General features: G+C 37.0%; 1 pseudogene; it reads right to left on the reverse strand.

The window, feature by feature from the left end:
- Positions 1-8,544: 8,544 nt before the first annotated feature.
- Positions 8,545-9,269, reverse strand: LOC141514921 (peroxiredoxin-6 pseudogene; annotated as a pseudogene).
- Positions 9,270-14,049: the final 4,780 nt, after the last annotated feature.

A 14,049-nucleotide genomic window follows, 5' to 3' on the forward strand; every position in this document is an offset into this window, starting at 1 on the left:
AATGGGATTGGCATTGTCTATCTTCTTTCTTGAAACTAGAAGTCAGAAGTACCCAAAGTCTGAAAGGTTCAGAGACTGAAATGACTTGAAAACTCAAGACAACTGTAGAATTCTTCTCTTTCCTGCTCTCTCCAACTCTTCTCCTGCCTGTGCTCTGATCTGTGGTTGACCACAAGCACTTCCTGGGTAAGTCTGGTGTGTGGATGCATGCTTAGTCCATTCTGTTTCATGAACCTGAAGCACCAATTGTGTCCTTTGAAATCAGTAACTTCTTTTCCACCAGCAATTCTTTTTGCCTCATGTTGAACCATCTTTGTGGACACAGGAATTCCAATGATCCTTTGCTCTTCAATCTATCTCCTCAATTCCCTCTCTCCTGAGCCGAATTAATCCCCTGGTGGACAGGGGAACTCAAGAGGGAATGACTTGAAGTTTTAAAAATAAGTCTCAGTTCTCTGCATAATTTAGAAATGAGACCTTTTTTCGGAGATAGTTTTTGCAAAATTCCCCCTCATCCCCAGTTTTCTATTTTCCTTATAGGAGTAAATAATGTACTCATTTTGACCTTATTTTGGCATATGATGTGAAATGTTAGTTTATATCTAGTTTCTGCTATATGTCTTTTGAGTTTTTCCATTAGTTTATGTCAAATAAAGAATTTTTTGCTCCAAAATTAAGATCTTTGGATTTATCATACACCACATTACCATGGTCTTTTACTATTGTTACATTTTTTTTATTTGTATGAAAAGTGTTTTGTATTTGGCATACCAGAAAGAGTTAGGATTGCAACCAAATTTCAACTACCTAGCAAAATTGAATATAATCTTTGAGGGGAAAAATGGATATCTAATCAAATGGAAGAATTTTAGCCATTTCTAATTAAAAGACTATAGCTGAAGAAAAAAATTGACCTCTAAATACATACGTTTGTAACATTCAAAACATACAAACATATAAAGGTAAAAAATAAAACAGGAAAGAGAAAACTTAAGAGACTTAATAAAATTAAATGGCCTGTATTTCTATGTGGCTAGATAATATTCATAAATTTTAATAAATTTCTTATTATAAGGGCAATTAGAAGGAGTATACAAAGACAGAGAATGTGCATATAAGGTGTCTTTGGTAGGATGATATATCCCCAAAACAAAATGAGGTGAGAAAGTAGATTGCACTGGAAGAAGCAGGGTGGGGGGGGGGGGAGGAGATAGGATGGGGGTAAATTATCCTACATAAAAGAGCCATGAAAGACCTATTTTAATGGAGGAGAAGATGAGTAGAGGGTGGTGGGTAAGATTTAAAATTCACTCTCATCAGAATTAGATCAATGAGGGAATAATATACCTACTTAGATACAGAAATATATTTGACCCTATAAAGAAATAAAAAAGGAATGGGGGGAAAAATAGAAGGAGGGAGGACTGATAAAAAGGAAGGTAGGTTGGGGGAAGGTGGACAACCATCAGTAAAACATTTGAAAGTAGTGACAAGACCAGGGCTAGGGCCAGGGGCAGGAGGTACAAGACAGGGTAATAAGAAAGAGGGGACTAAATTAGGGGAAATCGCATGGAAAGAAACACAAAGTTAGTTATCATAACTATAAATGAGAATGCAATGAACTCACTCAGAAAATGGAAACAGACAGCAGAATGGATTAAAACCCATACTTTTACAATATGTGGTTTACAAAAAGCACATTTGAAATGCAGAGACATACAAAGAATAAAAGTACATGACTGGAACAAAATCTTAAATGCCTCAAATGAAAAAAAAGCAGTGGTAGCAATCATGATCCCATACAAAGGAAAAAGCAGAAATAGATCTAATTAAAACAGAAAAGGAAGTGGGCAGCTAGGTGACACAGTGGATAGAGCACCACAGTGGATAGAGTTCAAATCCTGCCTCAAATACTTAATAACTATCTAGATGTGTGACCTTGAACAAGTCACTTAACCCCAAAGTCTTGCAAGAACTAAAAAAAAAGAGGTAAGGAAGGAAACTATGTCTTGCTGAAAGTTATCATAGACAATGAAGTTATTTCTATACTAAACATATGAAATGTACTTTATAAATATGCCATTTTATCCTTACAGCAACTTAGAGATGGCTGCTTTCATTATCCTCATTTTATAGTTGAGAGAACTGCGGCAGACAGAAAGTTGTTCAGGATAACAAAGATAGTAACCATCTAAGGTCAGATTTCAACTCAGGTCTACCTACCTTGAATCTATCCATCCACTGGGTCACCTAACTACCTTGATCTAAAATGCTTAGATTCCATACCTTTCATTTACTGTGGTAGATTGCCCAAAATTTCTCTCTTTCTCTCTGTCTCTGTCTCTGTCTCTATCTCTCCTTTCTCCTTTTTTTTCTTCTCCCTCACTCTCTCCCCTTCTTTCATTTCTCTCTCTCTCTCTCTCCTCCTCACTCCCCTCTTCCCATTGCTCTCCCTATTTCCTTCCTCTTCTTCCCCTCCTCTTCCATCTTTCCTCCTTCTCTCTTTCTGTCTTCTCCCATTTCTATTTATTTATTTCCTCATTTTCCCCTTTCCTGTTTTTGAAAGAATGAGGTTCTTGCTCTTGAAGAAAGTCATGTAACTGGTAACAGGTGGAGCTGTTGACTGCCTCCAAAGTTTACAATTCTCCTGCATCCCCCTCCCTCACCCCTTACACTTAGTTCTATGATCTGAATTGAATAGATCCTTCTTTCAGAAAGTTCCTGGTCTGGAAATGAAAGAGATTGGAATATAATTTCCTGATCATTCCTTGGGAGATATTTTTTTTTTTACTAGTCAATAACTTCTCTGTGGAAGCCCAGGTTTGGTCTGTCATCCTAAAGGAAGGATAAACAAGCATAATTCACAGAAAATCTAAATTGAGGATGGGGACAAACCTACAACTTATGGGAGAATGAAGGTACAGCTGTTTTTTATTGACATAAAGAAGGGGTGGGAAACCTCCTTTCTCATGGTTGGGTTCTTATTGGTCTAACTTTGCTAAGGAAACCACAGGTGGGACTCAAAATTTAATAAATCTACTAGATTTTAAGGGGTGAATTAATTAAATGTTTGACTAACTATAACCCTGAATGATATTACAAATATTCAGTGAACTTTTGTTGAACAAAGGTTCTACATAAAGGATAGCCCTTTTACATGACATTTTAAGTGGATATTTGTCCATGTTAGCTGCTACTTTCCAAATGAGCAAATAAAAAATTCCAGATGAGAAAAAAGATATCAAAATGAGTGACAACTATGTATACACACTGAAAATCTGTGTAGTTTTTGAAATTTTTTTCTGATCTCAGATATAAGTATTTCACTGGAACTTGGGACATAGAATGTGAGAAGATGAAACCAAAGCCTGAAGTGCTGCTGATTGGGTTCACTGTGATGAGATGGGCATCTTTTGGTATTTTTCAAAGATATCTTCTTCTGAGAGGCATTGCTTCTGACAGGCACCACAGAGTCCAGCAGGCCCTCCAAATCTCATTTATGGCTGCATAAAGAAATCGAAGAGCTGGGGTCACTGGAGCCTCATGCAGGTTGTGGAAGATCCTGGGTTAATTAGCCCTAAGGCTATTCTATACATACATATGCGTGATTAGATCATTCCTAAATGTTCAGAAGTCAATGCTTTAGGCTTTGAGTCCCCTAAATAAAAGGGACCAATTATTGAAAAGAACAATTGATTAGCAATCTGGGAGATCTAACTCATCTCAGCCATCTTGCTGCCAAACTGTTGTGTGACTTTGTCATTCATTCTCCTCATCTATAAAGAAGAGACACTGTACCTAACATCAATGGGACTATCTAGGAGATAATGGATATGAAAGCCCATTGGATACTTACAATCACTAGATGGAGATAATACACTTCTATTGTACTAGTTTAATCCACTAAAATATTATTTTTTTCTTAATCACAATATTCTACATTTCAGGGGCTTTCTGGGGAGTGCTTCAGCTTATTTGCATCCTGGGAGGAAATCCTTCTCTCAGAGGAGGGAAATTTGATTCTTCAGTCCTGTTAATTCAGAAAGGAAAATGGCAGCATGTGTCTGTGCTCCAGGTATAAGGACACTTTTGGGGCTATCCTCATTTTGCATTCTGCCTCTTACTCCTCCAAAAAGCTACCTATCTTTCTCCATACTTTGTCCTGACCTTCAATCTCACATTTCCAAATGCCTGACTGACATCTCAAAATCATTATCCAGTAGATATCTTTTTTAATTGAAATTTTAATTTTTCCAACTACATGTAAAGGTAGTTTTCAATTTAGCCATTCAAATTCATCCACTTGCATGTTTATGAGTTCCACACTTTTCTACCTCCTCCCTTTCCCTCCCCCCTCCACATCACGGAGAACAATGTGGTAAAAAATTGTATGTGTACAGTTGTGTTTAACATAAATCCATCTTAGTCATATTGGGAAAGAGAAATTAGAACTAATGGGAAAAATCTATGAGAAAAAAAGAAAAAAACATAAAAGAAGTTTTTTCAAAAAGTGAACATTATATACTTTGCTTTGCATTCAGAATCCATAGCTTTTTCTCTGCATGTAAATGCCATTTTCCTTAACAGGTTTCTCAGGATTGTCCTTGATCACTGAATTGCTGAGAGGAACTGCATCCATCATTGTTAATTGCAGTTAATGTGTACAATGTTCTCTTGGTTCTGTTCTCCAGTAGATATTTTAAGTCAAATGTGTTCAAAACAGATCTCTTTATTTTTCTCCCTAAACCCCTCCCAACCTTTCTTATTATTGCAGAAGGCAACATCATCTTCTCAGTCCCTCAGGCCCACAATCCAGGAGTTATCCTTGTCTATCTCTGTCTCTCACTCTACACAGTCAATCTTTTGTCATGGACTATTGATTTAACTTTTTTGCAGGATTTCTCCAAAATGCCCCCTTTATCTCTTCTGATACTGACTCCACTCTGTTTCTGGCTCTCTTTACCTGGTGCCTGGGATATTGCAGTAACCTGATGAGGCAGTCTTCCTGCTTCAAGTCTCCTCCAACTACAATACATATTATATTCAACCAAGAAAGTGATTTTCCTAAGTGGAGATTTGACCTTGTCTCTCTCCTACTCAGTAAAGTCCAGTGATTCCATGTTGCTACCAGGATAAGTGCTCTTTTTCACATTCAAAGCTCCTTCTTCCTTTCCAGGCTTATTACCCCTCACTCCCTGACACATACTCTTTGATCTAGTGTCACTGGATGCCTGGCTATTGCATGAACAAGACAATGCATACTTCAAGCATTTTTTCTGGCTCTCTGTCTTTCTTGGAATGCTCTTTTTCCTCCATTCAGTCTACTGGTTTCATTAAAATTCCTTCTTCTGTAGGAATCTTCTCTTAATATAGTGCCTTTCCTCTTTTAATTCTTTGCTGTTTATGTTATCTATAGCTTACTTTGTATTTATTTGCATGTATATTGTCTCTTTCATTAGATTGTAAATTTATTAAGAGCAAGGACTGTCTTTTGCCTCTTTTTCTGTTCTGCAACATAGTAGGTGCTTTATAAATATTTATTAATTGTTTGATATAAATACTTATTCTCTTCCCTTTCATCTTTTTTAATTACTTATCTATCCTTGCTAGGTTAAAACTATTGAGACTTTTCTCTTGTCCAGATCCCTCATTGTCTTTGAGTTAAAAACTGTGTCTTGTCATCTAAGATACTAAGTGACAGACATCTCTTAGAGTCAATTTATCAATAGGATAGTATAATAGGGAAATAGATTCTCAGGGATGTGAGGGATGTTAGAGGTCACCTAGTGTAATCCTTTCCTGGATAGGAAGAATCTTGATAGTCTCTCACTAATGCTCATACAGCCACATTTGAAGATTTTTTAATGATGGTGATGGTAGTGATTGTGATGGAATGCACTACATCCTGAAATAACACATTTCACTTTTGAATATCTATAATTTTGTTGAGGTCTATTTTCTTATACAAGGATTAAATCTACTTTTACATAGATTCACTCCTGTTTCTATTCCCTCTTCCATATGACAACTCTTTAATTGTTAGAAGATTAATCTCTCTTCTTCAGGTTGTGAAGAATATGGGGATATGGGTCTGGAGATCAGAGGCCTCCAGTAAGAGATAGCAGAAGAGGTATGTAGGGCCAAAAATAAAATTCCTGGTTTTAGCAAGGAACCAGAAAGGACACTCAGAACTTTAGGTGGGGATTCATTAATTGGGACCCTATTAAGGTTATAATTAGAATTTAGTGAATTGAACTCATTAAAAGTTCTAATTAGGTGACAGGGATATACAGTTGATGGGGCAGTTTTCAGTGTATTCTGAGGTTGGACCCTTTTGATTTGATTTCTCCAAAAGTGACATTTGGTGAATGTCTCATGTGGTAGAATAAATCTGACCTAAGACATTTGACTACCCACATGACCTCTGCCAGGACACTGATATTCAAAAATTATACCTATAAAGGAATTTTCCTTTGATGTCCTGGACCTTTATAGTAAGAAGTTTTAAGTCAATTGGATTTAATAGCCAGATGGGTTAGATGTGTGACCCTGACATCTGCTATCAATTACATGTTTAGATATGAATTAAGATTCCTTAATTTTTATGTTAGAAGGGATATTTAGGTAAGAAAAAGAATGGCAATTTTTAGGATAATTACAGTTTCAAGGACTACTTTAAGGAAAGGAATGTGAGTCAGATAAGTACATCAGGAAAAAGAAAATCTATGGTATATTTGGGAATATTTTGGGAAGAAAAAATTCATTTTGGTTAAGGATGTATGAGTCGTTATTTTAATGAGAGTAAAAGATTAAGGAATGTATATGTTACAAGCTTAAGTTAATGGTAATTCTCAGTGGAGTTTACTCATGTAGTGAAGCAGTTATGGAAGTTTATTGTGTTAAAGTGAAGTATGTATGTCAATATGGCAATGAGTAAGGCAAAATGTATATTGTAATAAGCTCCAGAATCTTAATGTTTTGTAATGAAAACATATGTTTTCATCTGAGTAAAATGTTAAGCAGTTTCTTCATCAGAAGAGAAGATCTCAACAAGTCACCTGAGATGGAGAGAACTTTTTGGAACAGATTCAGAAGATACAGAAGGACAACATATGTCTCTAGGAGAGAAGAGAGAAGAAGAAACACTTGACCAATTCATCTCCACCAAATCTCACCTATGTATACATTGTTTAGTCAGGGGATCTGCTCCTTTTGATACCTGTAACTTCCCCTTGATTTTATAAGTGTGAGACCACTTCCCTCTCCTTATAGAAATTAAGGGTTTGATGAAAAGGTCGAAGAAAGGCAGGGTGAAGATGTTCACCATGGAGAGTAAAGGAAGTCAAGATTATTGGGTGGCATGATTATATCCTACATGATTATCCTGTCTAGGGAGAGTCTTATCTCTGATTTAGAGAATGGGGTATTAGTGGGAGGAGAATCTAGCTGAAAGAAGTCATTTCCCAGTCTTTTGGTATAGCTAACTGTTGAATTTGTGGTGATCCACAGCAGTTTGAGAACTGGCCTTGGGTGCCAGTCCCCCAGAGTCTGGCCTAGACTCTCAGTTACTGGTCAGAGGTGCACTGTAGCACAGGATTCTGTTCCAGAGGAGAGAAACAACAGTGGCATTTGACTGAGTCAGTTAGGGTGATTATTATTTTATTTTATTTTTTTTTAGTTTCAAAAAGCTTTTATTGGTGGCTCCCCTAAAGGCAAAATATCAGAAAACAGAAAATTATCCACTGCAGAGACATCATTTTGTAATAAAGAAATAGTATCTTTATACCTTTCTTTCCCGCAAGTATACATACTTTCATCTTATTATGACAATTAAGAGCAGTTTTCCATGTCCAATACATGACTTGTTCAAAAAGGCACCCATTTATTATGACTGTCCACCAGTGCAGTTTCTTTCTCCATAGTCTCAGCCACAGGCTGTAACATAATTAGAAAGCTCTTTTGCTCAATCTAGTAAAAATATTTTAACTGTATCCTGCTTTCCTCCTATCTGTTAGAAAGATAAGAATCTCCAAGTTTTTTCTAACTATGTTTAGAACACTCAACAATTGAGGGAAAAAAAACCCCACTATCTGAAATAGTTAAATGATTACAAATTGATGGTCATAAACTTAGGGAGGTGAAACTCAAAATCAGACAACCAGACATGTTAAACTGCCTCCTCCCTCAAGTAGATAATTAGAAAAAGAAATGATTTGTCTATTAGGCCAGATAAAGAAATTCTACTCCTGCAATGCTCTGAGTAACCCCCTTTCCCAAATACCAATGATACTATGGCTGATGATGGAGCTTGCAACAGAGCTCACAGTTTAAGTCCCAAACAGAGAAAGTCAGCAGAACGACAAGGGAGTTCAATGACCCAAGTGAAGTGCTGGTAAAGGCACAAGGAGAGGAATCACAGGTAACTTTTAGTGCCCTTTTCATTTAACAAGCCACACATTAGTAGAGTAGCCCAAAGACTCCTGACTTTCCATCACTCCAAGATGTTTAAATCAATTATTGCAGAAGACTTGATTGGCAGTCTGGCATCCCCTCTGGGAGAGATCTTCAAGGGAGCCCCAGCAGGTCCTGCTGGAGTGAGCTACAGCTGAGGGGTGTACCGTAGGTATTTCTTGCCTGAAGGGAGCTCCTTGGTGAAGACCCCTTTAGGAAACAGTTGTTTAGCCTCCTCTTCAGAGATAGTTGGAATAACCATTACACTATCTCCACATTTCCAGTCAACAGGAGTAGCAACCTTCTTGTATGCTGTCAATTGAAGGGAATCAACCACTCTGAGGATCTCATCAAAGTTCCTGCCAGTAGTTGCAGGGTAGAGGATAGATAGCTTCAACTTCTTATCTGGGCCAAAAATAAATACCACTCGAGCTGTCACTGGCATGCCCTGCGCATCCCACTCATCTGGGTCTAACATGCCCAACTTGATGGCAAGGTCCCGTTTGTGATCAACAATGATGGGGAAAGGCAGCTTCTCCAAGGGCTCATCACCATTGTATGCATTGATATACTTATCCAGGCAAGATGGTCTTGGACAGAGTCAATAGAGCGATCATCTTAACATTCCACTCGGCAAATTCTGGGGCCAGTTTGGCAGCTCGGCCCAGCTCTGTTGTGCACACCGGAGTGAAGTCCCGAGGGTGGGAGAAGAGAATGCCCCATGAGTCTCTGAGGAAGTCGTGGAAGCGGATGCGGCTGGAGGTGGTGTCGGCCTTGACATTGGGAGCCTCCTCTCCAAGCAGCAGCCCTCTGGGCATGGCTGTGGAGCTGGGCAGGAGAAGCCTGGGCTGACGTGCATGCTCGCGGGTAGGGTGATTATTTTTTATGCCAGTTTGGACAGGATATTTTCCTGGGGAGTAGCAAATGTCTGTGGACTTCTGTATGAAAACAGGGTACACATTCTGAACTGAACAATTTACAGAGAAAGATGAACTGAGAGTTGTAATGATGGTACCTGGATCCCTTGTCAGTATGCATTATGGTAAAGGAAATTATGATTACCACTGCATATACCTATCTGCCAAAGGTTGGTCAGGGAGTTGTTATCCAGACTTATGGGCCTGCTACCTGGGCACAGGATGGGCATTGGGGCTAAGGAACCCCAATTTATATCCTGATTAGATTCTCGGCTGTAATAGAAACAATTACCAATTGACAGCTAGGGTCTTAGACTTGCTGTCTGACTAAGCCATGCTAACAAGAGAGAAAGTTATTCAATATAAAATTGTATTAGACAATCTGTTGATTGGAGAAGGAGGAGTTTGTGGCAAATTGAATCTATGAAGCTGCTGCCTGAAGACAGATGATGATAGCTAAGTAGTAAAACAAATAAGCAGGGACATCAGAAATTTGGCAAACCTGGAAAATAGGATGGGTCCATATCTCTGATAACGAGGTAGTAAAAATCTTGAAAGTAAAAATAAGTCAGTAGTCATGTCAATAACAAGGATTGTGAGTAAGGAAAAAATCACTTATAATATGTGGAATCCAAATTCTTATTAAAAAAAGAAAATGGGGGAATTGAGAGGAATTCAGGGGCATTTGTGTCCCACAAGAATGTGAAGGGAGATTGTTAGTTTACATTACAAAGCCTGGGGTCTGCCTGTATTGGTGCCTATGGGCGAGTATATGAGTATAAGACAAAAGATTTAGCTTCAGCCTGATCAAAAACTGAGATTAGATTAGTTCTGCCCCACCTAGTTCTGAGTTAACCTAGGATCTGTGTCCTTCTTTGTGCATGCTCAAGGACATAGCTCTTCTTGCTCATCAGTATAATGAGCAGGGCAAGGAAAGCATATGGTGATGAATGTAACAATTAGACTGTGAGTCTAGCTAATGACTGGCACAAAGGGGAAGGACTTTCAAAGTGTGTATATATAAGATTTAACATTTCTGGAATTCGGGGCTCCTCTCCCTTTGAGAGAAGTGTGCCATTTGTTAAGATGTCTTAATAAAAAAAAAGTCATTTTAATCATGCTAGAATAAGCATTTACAAACCATTTGTAACAAGGTTTAATATCTTAGCTCTTTCAGTTCTTCTTTTTATGTCATGATGCCCCAATCCACTTATCATCCTGAGCAATATCTTTCCTAAAATATGACACCCAGAAGTGAATGTGAAATGCTAAATGTAATTTGACAAAAAGAGAGTGCATAAGGATTATCATCTTTGTTCTGATAATTCCTTTATAAATACAATCTAAAACATTTTGACTATTACATAAACTCAAATTGAGCATATAGTTCACTCAAACTCCCATGCCTTTTGCTTATAAACCATCCTAGCCAGGCCTTCCTATGTAGCATCTCAAATGCTGCTTCAAAGAAACTCAAATGCATATCCCTCATTTCCCTTGTCTATTAATGAAGTTGTTGATCTCTAAAGTCTCTTCAAATTCTAAATCCTATTATACCAAATTCCATTATATTTGATTCAGTTGATCATTCTAGTCTATTAAGATCTTTTTGTGTCATGATACTGTCATTTAACATGTCAGGTATTCCTTTTTAATGAAATCTACAAGTTTGATAAGCATCTCATCTATGCCTTAATTCATTCAGTGATAAAAATATTACCTGTTTATTATTATTATTATCATCATCTTATTATCTTCTTTATTTTCAGATTCTTCTTTCTTGTCTTCTTTGAGTAATCATAGTAAATTTAAATTTTATTTGTTCACTTTCAAAATGTTTCCTTTTGATTGCTTTTTAGCTTCTCTCTTTAGCACTGAAATTTTGGAACCAGGAGTTTATATTTCTGGATGAGTTAGCTTTAAGTTTTTCCTTAAATTAATTGTGTCTTATTTCCAATACTGTCAGACTTTTCCTACTGATTACCTGGCATATTGCACTTAGTCTATTTATTTTGTCATATATTTTTCCCTGGAATTTTCTTTCTGAGTTTTGTTGCTTTGGTTTGTAGAGGTGTGAATTCTTCTTCTAACTGAAAGTCTTTAGATCACTGATAAAAATTTCCAACAGTACAAGGCTAATAACAGATTCTTGGAATTTTCCCCCTCTTTTTATTAATATTGGTCCTTTAATAGATATTATTTGAGTCTGGTCAATGAACGCATTATTAATCTGCCTGAGTTAGTTATCTCACCCAAACATTTTAGAGATGCACAGGTTGCCAAATATTGTGTTTAAATTCCAGAAATAGGGTCTTCAACAAACTAATAGCTTTGTTAAGAAAAGAAATGAAGTTAGTCCTGACATGATTTGTCTTTTTGAAGCAATGTGATCACTATATTTTCTTTTTTTTAAATTGTTTTTTTTATTAAAGATATTATTTGAGTTTTACAAATTTCCCCCCATCTTACTTCCCTCCCCCCACCCCCCACGGAAAGCAATCTGTCAGTCTTTACTTTGTTTCCATGTTGTATATTGATCCAAATTGAGTGGGATGAGAGAGAAATCATATCCTTAAGGAAGAGACAAGAAGTCTAAGAGGTAACAAGATCAGACAATAAGATATCTGGTTTTTTTCTAAATTAAAGGGAATAGTCCTTGAACTTTGTTCAAACTCCACTGCTCCTTATCTGGATACAGATGGCACTCTCCTTTGCAGACAGTCCAAAATTGTTCCCAATTGTTGCACTGATGGAATGAGCCAGTCCTTCAAGGTTGAACATCACCCCCATGTTGTTGTTAGGGTATATGTTGTTTTTCTGGTTCTGCTTATCTCACTCAGCATCAGTTCATGCAAATCCCTCCAGGCTTCCCTGAATTCCCATTCCTCCTGGTTTCTAATAGAACAATAGTGTTCCACCACATACATATACCACAGTTTGCTAAGCCATTCCTCATTTGAAGGACATTTACTTAATTTCCAATTCTTTGCCACCACAAACAGGGCTGCTATAAATATTTTTGTACAAATGATGTTTTTACCCTTTTTCATCATCTTTTCAGGGTATAGACCCAGTAATGGTATTGCTGGGTCAAAGGGTATGCACATTTTTGTTGCCCTTTGGGCATAGTTCCAAATAGTTCTCCATAAGGGTTGGATGAGTTCACAGCTCCACCAACAGTGTAATAGTGTTCCAGATTTCCCACAACCCTTCCAACAATGATCATTATCCTTTCTGGTCATATTGGCCAGTCTGAGAGGTGTGAGGTGGTACCTCAGAGAAGCTTTAATTTGCATTTCTCTAATAATTAATGATTTAAAGCAATTTTTCATATGGCTATGGATTGCTTTGATCTCCTCATCTGTAAATTGCCTTTGCATATCCTTTGACCATTTGTCAATTGGGGAATGGCTTTTTGTTTTAAAAATATGACTCAGTTCTCTGTATATTTTAGAAACGAGTCCTTTGTCAGAATCATTCGTTGTAAAGATTGTTTCCCAATTTACTACATTTCTTTTGATCTTGGTTACAGTGGATTTATCTGTGCAAAAGCGTTTTAATTTAATGTAATTGAAATCATCTAGTTGGTTTTTAGTGATGTTCTCTAACTCTTCCTTAGTCATAAACTGCTCCCCTTTCCATATATCTGAGAGGTAAACTATTCCTTGATCTTCTAATTTGCTTATAGTATTTTTTATGTCTATGTCCTGCAACCATTTGGATCTTATCTTGGTAAAGGGTGTTAGGTGTCGGTCTAATCTAAGTTTCTTCTATACTAACTTCCACTTATCCCAGCAGTTTTTACCAAAGAGGGAGTTTTTATCCCAATAGCTGGACTCTTTGGGATTATCAAATAGATTACTATAATCGTCTCCCGCTTTTGCACCTAGTCTATTCCACTGGTGCACCACTCTATTTCTTAGCCAGTACCAAACAGTTTTGATGACAGATGCTTTATAATATAATTTTAGATCAGATAGGGCTAAGCCACCTTCTTTTGCACTTTTTTTCATTAAGCTCCTGGAAATTCTTGACTTTTTATTTCTCCATATGAATTTACTTACAATTTTTTTCTAACTCATTAAAGTAATTTTTTGGAATTTTGATTGGTAGGGCACTAAACAGGTAGTTTAGTTTTGGTAGAATTGTCATTTTTATTATATTAGCTCTACCTATTCATGAGCAGTTGATATTTGCCCAGTTATTTAAATCTGATTTAATTTGTGTGAGAAGTGTTTTATAATTGTTTTCAAAAAGTTTCTGAGTCTGTCTTGGAAAATAGACTCCCAGGTATTTTATATTGTCTGAGGTTACTTTGAATGGTATTTCTCTTTCTATCTCTTCCTGCTGTATCTTGCTAGACATATATAGAAAAGTTGAGGATTTATGAGGGTTTATTTTATATCCTGCAACTTTGCTAAAATTGCTAATTGTTTCCAGTAGTTTTTTGGATGATTTCTTGGGATTCTCTAGGTAGACCATCATGTCATCTGCAAAGAGTGAGAGTTTTGTCTCTTCCTTCCCCATTCTAATTCCTTCAATTTCTTTTTCTTCTCTAATTGCTGATGCTAACATTTCTAATACAATATTGAATAGTAGTGGTGATAATGGGCACCCTTGTTTCACCCCTGATCTTATTGGGAATGCCTCTAGCCTCTCCCCATTGAATATAATGCTTGTT

Source organism: Macrotis lagotis, chromosome 1, assembly GCF_037893015.1.
Source record: "Macrotis lagotis isolate mMagLag1 chromosome 1, bilby.v1.9.chrom.fasta, whole genome shotgun sequence".
NCBI classification, from domain to species: domain Eukaryota; kingdom Metazoa; phylum Chordata; class Mammalia; order Peramelemorphia; family Peramelidae; genus Macrotis; species Macrotis lagotis.